The sequence below is a fragment of the Atta colombica genome, unplaced genomic scaffold, assembly GCF_001594045.1.
Source record: "Atta colombica isolate Treedump-2 unplaced genomic scaffold, Acol1.0 scaffold19, whole genome shotgun sequence".
In the NCBI taxonomy this organism is placed as follows: Eukaryota; Metazoa; Arthropoda; class Insecta; order Hymenoptera; family Formicidae; genus Atta; species Atta colombica.
The window spans coordinates 389,346-397,214 of record NW_017259282.1 but is presented as its reverse complement, the minus strand read 5'-3'; the positions used below and the strand labels follow the sequence as shown (position 1 = coordinate 397,214).

General features: G+C 27.0%; 1 protein-coding gene across 9 annotated transcripts in view; it reads left to right on the top strand.

Annotated features, from left to right (window-relative positions):
* LOC108686812 (afadin) overlaps positions 1-7,869 on the top strand; it is a 172,404-nt gene that overhangs the window by 104,942 nt on the left and 59,593 nt on the right. The window lies entirely within an intron of this gene.

Genomic DNA, 7,869 nt, shown 5'->3' with positions numbered 1-7,869 from the left:
TTTGCGTATTATTGAATTTTTCGATAATTGTTAATAAGGTTTGCAGTTTGTCTTGTTTGCATGTATACTTCTCATTGTATGTGAAAGATGATAGCATCCCAGGAGGTAACAAAATATTATTTGAACATATTATGTATATAGCTTTATTAGAGAATGCGGATAATTTATGAAAAGATTTATTGTAATTTTGGATAGAAATGTTGATTTTATTGTTTGATATCAACGCGATATATTTTCTCGATTCAAAACAACGGATTATTTATTTAATCACAAATATTAAAGAGAAGATTGATCTTAAAGGAAAAGTTATATATAGTTATAGCTTGTTGTGAGTTATTATTTTACATGAATAGAATGTTTTTTTTAGTTATTCTTGAGATTTAGACAGGTTTTATGCGCTCTAAAAATAACCGGGACCAATAGATAGAGAAATGTCAGACTGATTAGGGTGCACGTCGATCTCTTGTGATCTTTTTACATGCGTCGTACATCCAAAACGGCAAATCGGCGACGCCGGAATTGAGTCCGCGAGAAATCAATAAAACGCCGGAACGTTATATGTCGACCTACATTCAAGTACTAGCGTGCCACCTTCGTTTTTCTAAAAATATCTCGGGTAATTTCTCCTTTCCGCCTGATGGAGTAGTCGCGTGCGCCGATCCTGATCATTTCGACATGTTGCTCCGCATTGAAGCGAAATTTTCAGTTTCGTGATTATGATCACAGCGATGACGAGTCGCGATTTCCAATCGAAACGATTCGGATCGTACTCATGACGATTAAAGATGTATTACACATAAATTTTCAAAATAATAAAAAAATTACAGATTATTCTAATTGCATTTAATAATAAAAAATTTAGTGATGGCTTAGAATCTAGATCAAAAATTATTTCAATAAAAAGTACTATTTTTTTAATCTGTGTTATAATGGAAATATATGGAAAAATTTTATTATAAAATAACAACAAAAATCTCAATTTTTTTAAATGAGTGTTTTAAGTACTGTTCAAGATGATTTATGCAAAGTTTCATTACAACACACAGAGATTAATTCCATAAATGAAAATTTATTTTTTTGTTTATTTACAGAACAACTAATCTCTATATTGCAATAAATTTTGCATAAATCATCTTGAATATTTAAAACATTTATTTAAAATTTTTTAAAAATTGAGATTTTTGTTATTATTTTATAATACATTTCTTCATATATTTCTTTTAGAGCACAGATAAAAAAATATTACTTTTTTTAAAAGTATTTTTGATGCAGATTCTAAGCCGTCGCTAAATTTTTTCTATTGCTTTTCAATGCGATTTGAATAATTTATAATTTTTTCATTATTTTGAAAGTGTGTGTGTGTGTGTGTGTGTGTGTGTGTGTGTGTGTGTGTGTGTGTATAAATGAACGATCTTTTTAAAATGAATGAATATTTTTTTTGTTTTTCCTAAATTAATTTCTATTTATGTATAATGAAACACGTATTTTAATAAGAATAAAGTTTTAATGCTGTAATTAAGTAACCGGGCCCAATGTAGGCCTCCTAAACTTTGAGAATTTTTTTATTTTTTTGCTAAAGTTTAAATTGAAAATTAATGATCATATTCGAAAGAGGGAATATTCCTGAACATTGAAACAAATATGAATCATGTTCATATATTTATATAGATGTAGTAGAGATTTAAAAGAGAGATAGCATTTGGGACACCTTAGCAAAATGTGCATCCCATGTGAGCCACGTATATGTTTTCCCTTTTTCATACGAAAATATTAAAAATATGGAAAGTAAAGTGATTCAACATTATTTTTATAAGTTTATATAATTTTACTGTATAAATATATTGATATAAACATTAAAAAAAAGATATTTTACTTAAACATTGAATATCTGTGTTAACTTCTTCTTAAAACTATGCTGGATTTACTCGCAATTCGGATAAATAAAAGGCCCTTTATCATTTTTAAGTTAATCTCACACAATCTTCATGAACATATTTGTGACAAATGTCACACTTATTCGTGCTCAGATATGGTCCACATTAGTATCACCATACAAAGAATCTTTTTCTTTAGTTATAAACAAAATATTGTGACAAACACATAAACTAAATATTAAGAATCTATCGGATCGTAAAATTATCGGATATCCGAGAAAAGAATGTAACATCGGATATTCGAGAAGACAATTTTTCGAGTCGGTTATCCGATATTTTCCGGATATCCGATTCCAGGATAAAAAAGCTGTCTAAAAAAGCTGATTAAAAAAGAAAAAAAGGGAGCAAAAAGGAAAAGGGACTGTAAAGGAAAAATAGTGATAATAATTATGATTTTAATGTTATTGTCCGAGTTTGATTGATTATCAATAGAAATGATAACTATATAGAGAAACAAATTTTGCAGCAATATATAAGATATCATAGCATGATGAGTATGCATACTTTACAGAATATTTATATTAAAAAAATCAATAATTTAATATTATAAAATTTCAATTGGATATATTAGGTGTAGTAAAAAGAAATCCATTATTTTTCCATTCAATTTCATGCAAAAATAATGGATTTCTTTTTACTACACCTAATATATTCCCGGATTCGAATGATATCCGACTATTCGGTCGGATAGTAATAAAGTGCCGAATAATATCGGATACTGGATATTTTTCGAATATCTGATGCGTCTCTGCTAAATATAGTATTGTAAAGTATGAATATAGCTACAATAACATGAATTACTTAAAATTAATAACCACGTTTCATAACAATAGAAAGCAATTATTTATGGAATATTACATCATGATCACGACGTAACAGTTTTTCCTTTTTTTACAAAAACATAATGAATAATATAATTTGCGAATCGATGTAATCGAGTCGTATGGATTGCCTTTGAATTACTATTGTTATCGGTTAAGGATGTGTTAGATGTACGGTCCCTATAAAGAAAATTAAATTTAGAAGTATGTTTAATATTTACACTTCAAAAATAAACTATATACATATATACATATATAAATTGTAAATAATGATTACATTTTTGTTTAATAATACATTTTTATAAATTATTTATTTTATTTGTTATTATTTTTATTGTTAAAAATTAAAATTTTAAAAATGGTAAAATTTACATTTTTCTTTTAGAAGTCAAATACTCAAAATAATTTATGCAAAGCTTTATTGCAATTCATTGATTAGTTAAATATATAGAACAAATAAATTTTGTTTATTTATTAGACAATTAGTTCATGCATCGCAAATGTAAATAATCTTGAATTACATATCTTAAATAATGTACTTATATTAAAAATTGAGATTTTTATCATTTATTTTATAATACATTTCCATATATTTTTATTATAGAACATAGATTTAAAAAATACTATTTATTAAAATAACTTATGATCTAGATAGCCAGATAAACCATTACCAAATTTGTCGTATTATTTTTGAACGTAATTTAGAATAATCTGTAATTTTTTTCATAATTTGATTATCATTTTAAATATGTATATATAAAAATATGTATATGGATATAAAATATCCTTAAATTAATATAATTCCATACAATTATATACAATCATATAATTATATACAAACAGTCAGTGGCTTATTAAAACAGTTTAAATTGAATCCGCTTATCTTCTTTTTAGAAATATAATATTAAATTTTTTAATTTAGAATTTTTCGAAATTATATTTTTAAAGAAATTTTAACTTTTAAATTATTTAAGATAAAATATCTTGAAGGTCAGTCCAAAGTCTAACGCATACTTTACATTTAATGACTAAATTTTTATAAATGATGTATAATTTTTTTCCTATTTTACAAAGTTTTATTCAAACATTTTCTTATGAAAAACATTTATGAGATCGTAACTTATCCAAAGACACATTTACACATTAAGTAATAGGATAATATTTTTTGTTAAATTCTTATAAAATTAAGAAAAGAATTTAATTAATTGCAATTGCAAAAACGAAATTTAACAATATTGTAAAAATCATATATTATTGATTAAAAACTTGCTCAACCATATAAAGATCAATATGACTGATTTCAAAATCAGTCAGGTTAATTGTTAAATTTATAAATCTTTCTTCGATAATCAAAATATTGATATTACAAATTATTATTTAGCAATGTCTTTGAGGTACGGTTAATCACGATTTAATGTAAACATATGTATGTCTTTGTTTGTTTGTAATTAATTAGCAGAGAGAAAAGCTTTGATTTATCTTGTAATTATAATATGTAATATTATATAATATATAATATTAGAAATTTTACAAATTCATGAAAACATATAATATGTAGAATATTATTCAAGAAGTGTCTCTATAACCATACATATAAAAAACTAAGAAAAATAACGAATCAATAATCGTAGATTAGTAATTTAGAAAGAATCTAGTAAAAGAAGAATAATTATTACCTGTTGATTACGCAAAAAAAAAATTTTTATTTTCTTTCTCTTAGTAGGAAGTTAAAACACTTGCATGAATGCTTCTATATGTATATTTATAACACTATCCAATGCTAATTATAAGGATACATCTTCCTTCAGCGTTTTTCCTTGTCCCTATTTTCCATTAAAAATTAACTATCGCATGAATCCCTCCCGATTTAATGCGGAAGTTGATAAATAATTTCATAGAGAATAAATGAAGCGTAGTTTCGTATAGTGCAAGGGATACTTGTTAACACGCTTGCGCTGGTCTCACGTGCACTTTATTCTTGTTTCTATATACCTGTATACGGGACAGAAAGTAACAAGAAGTTACACATCAGTGTTGTTTTAACAGGCGAGCCGCGTAGAGTATCGTTTTGTGCGTCACAGACATTAAAAGTGTTACGCTTTCGCTTTCGCTTATAGCTGTTTCATGATATGTGAATAATTATGTGCGAACAATTAACATTTTTCATTTGCATTTATAAAGTTGCGTTTATTGATTTATGATGCTTAAGATAAAATAAAAAATACAGCAAATAATTTTCTCATAAAGTACGCGATTTATCGAATGTTTTTAACAATGCAGATTTTCGCAGCTTTAAAAAATTTAATTGCAATTTTAAACGGAGTCTTTAAACATATATTAATTCGCATATAGATATAAATTAAAAATATGATTAATCCCCAATAGCGCGAAACTCGTTACTTATTTATAATTACGTTATCTTTAATCTTGTTAAGTTCGAACGCACATTATGATTCTCTCTTTCTCTCTCTCTCTCTCTCTCTCTCTCTCTCTCTCTTTCTCTCTCTCTCTCTTATTCGAATTAGAATTTACATATTAATAAAGAACAATTCGTTCAGCAAAAAATAATATGCCGCGTAAAAAATTTATTATAAAGTGATATGTTATACATATAATTAACACGAATAAAATTCAATTGTTTTGAAAAATGTTTCGTTTTAATTGTATTATTTTTCTGTAAAAAATTAATTAAAATTTTAATTAATTGATTTTGTCAACGAAGGATCATGAATGAGAGAAACGAAAATATATTTATTTACACAGTGAATGAAAGAAACGAAAATATATTTATTTACAATCAAAGTTTTAGAGTGTAATATAAAGATCTATAGTTATTTTTTAATTCAAGATTGTTAGTCAAGTATGTATGCCGAGTTATTTTTGTTTATATAGTTTTTGTTTAGTGATTATTGAGTTAACTGCGTCTGTAATGTTTACAAATCTTTCGTATTACAATGTGACAGTAGCATTTGCTGCGTGAACTAAAAGGTGAAAGCTGTGTACAAATTGCAATAGATTTATTGCAATTGTAATTTTACATTTTAATTACGTGTGCCGAAGTTTTGTGTTATTCCCAGAATTTTATATTTTATGGAGATATTTTTCACTAATCGATTATAAATATATTGGTACCATTGAGAAAATCAACGTGAAACAACATTTATTCGCGATATCATCAGGAAAATCAGTCTATCAATGTAATCGTTTTTTTGTGCTTATTACTTTATATGCGACTTCAATTCCGAATAATATAAACTTTATAATAGACATTTTGTGTATCTTGTGTATCTTCATAAATATTTCATTTACGAATGTTTTTTAATAGATTCTTCACACATAATAAACATCTTACTATTATAATTTCATAAAAACAATTTATTAATAAATACGTTATCTAAACATTATATATAACTATTAATTATATATAATTATACGAAGTATAGTTACTATTATCGACAATAATTGAAACGAAATGAAGCATAATGATGGTTGTATTTATAAAATTAAATGAATGAAAAATAATAATGTTTGATATGAAGAACTGAAAAACTTGCTTTATAAAAAGGTGTATTTTTGTGACAATTTAATGTGAATGGCACAGTTTTTTTCTATTATATGTGTCATTAACATAGAACTGTTAAAGTATCGGTTGTGGTTTGGATAAAAATCTTCTCATGGTTATATCTTCATATTATTACTCGTAAATCGTCGATTTAGAAGTGTTACATGATTGGACTTTGGTCATTCAAGCCACGCCGAAGCGGCAAGGCGGAGGTGATGTTAGGTGAGTGTCCCATGTATTGTTTTCAACGAGCATTTGTAACCTTTGAATTTTGGAACAATTCAAGTAAATTTGAATCTAAAATTGGGCAACGTTCAATGTGTGTGAATCAAAGTTTACGAAATTTTATTATAAATTGATCGTATGATTATACCTTTTGTAGAGGTTTGTGGATTGTTCGGATTTGACAAAGCTCATTGAATTCTATTCTCAAATATCGGATCTTATTTAAGTAAGTTTCTCAGAAACTTTGAGAATCCCTTGAGATTTTAAGATTATTAAATCGATGATTGTAAAATGATATAAATTAGCAGCCCGTAATGTCAACAATCAAATAATTTAGAGCTTTGTGATCAGCCTGACATTTGATACTTGATTTGATACTTGATTGACTGCAATGAAAATCTTAACGTTGATCTTAATTTACAATGAATTTCTTCTAAGAACTGAAACATTTATAATGTACATGTACTATAGAATATAGCTGTAATATATGATATATGCTATATGATATAGGTGAAAAATAAAAAAAGTATTTTTTTACAACAATTTTAAACTCAAATTTCTCAAAATTGTGACTTGATGGGACACTTGATAGATTGGACTTACGTGAAACACGAGAAAACTATCAAGAAATATTCTCTTTTTCTTGGGAAAAAGCGATTTTTTTGTCGTATAATAGTCGAGCCACGAGGCACCGCGTCGTTTGCAGAAGTAAGGATGAGGGAAAATGTGATGATAATATTGGCGACGGCAGCAGCGGCGGCGGCGGTGGGTGCAATGACTGTGCCACGCGCTGACCCGAAGCCAAGAGTCATTCTCTCTTTCCGTTTTCTTCCGTGAGAAGCCCACACCGTGTGCTTTGAAGCACGCACACGTGCGGTGAACATAGAAAACGCGCGATAGTACTGTAACGCGAGAGAAATGCACGATCGCTATCCGGCCCATCTAATTCGACGATTTACCGCGAAACTTCTCATGCGCGATTATTGTATATGTTATGCATCTTTACGTCAACCAACGAACGTTCAAGAACGTTAAAAACCTTCTTCCTTTTTCCCTTTTATTTTTTCTTTTTTCTTCTTATCACTCTCACTCATTCCTAGAATTGTAAAATCAATAAAATTTTTGATATCTTTCATTACGCCCACTATCTAGTTATAAATTTTTATTTATTTATTTATTTATGTCAATTTTAAGAAATTTAAACATTATCAATTTTAAGAAATTTAAACAATTTTATGTCATTATATAATATGTCAAGTCTTCGAGAAATTGTTGTCTGTTTATATTATATTTATGACTTGTACTTCTCAACTTGTATAACTCTTGT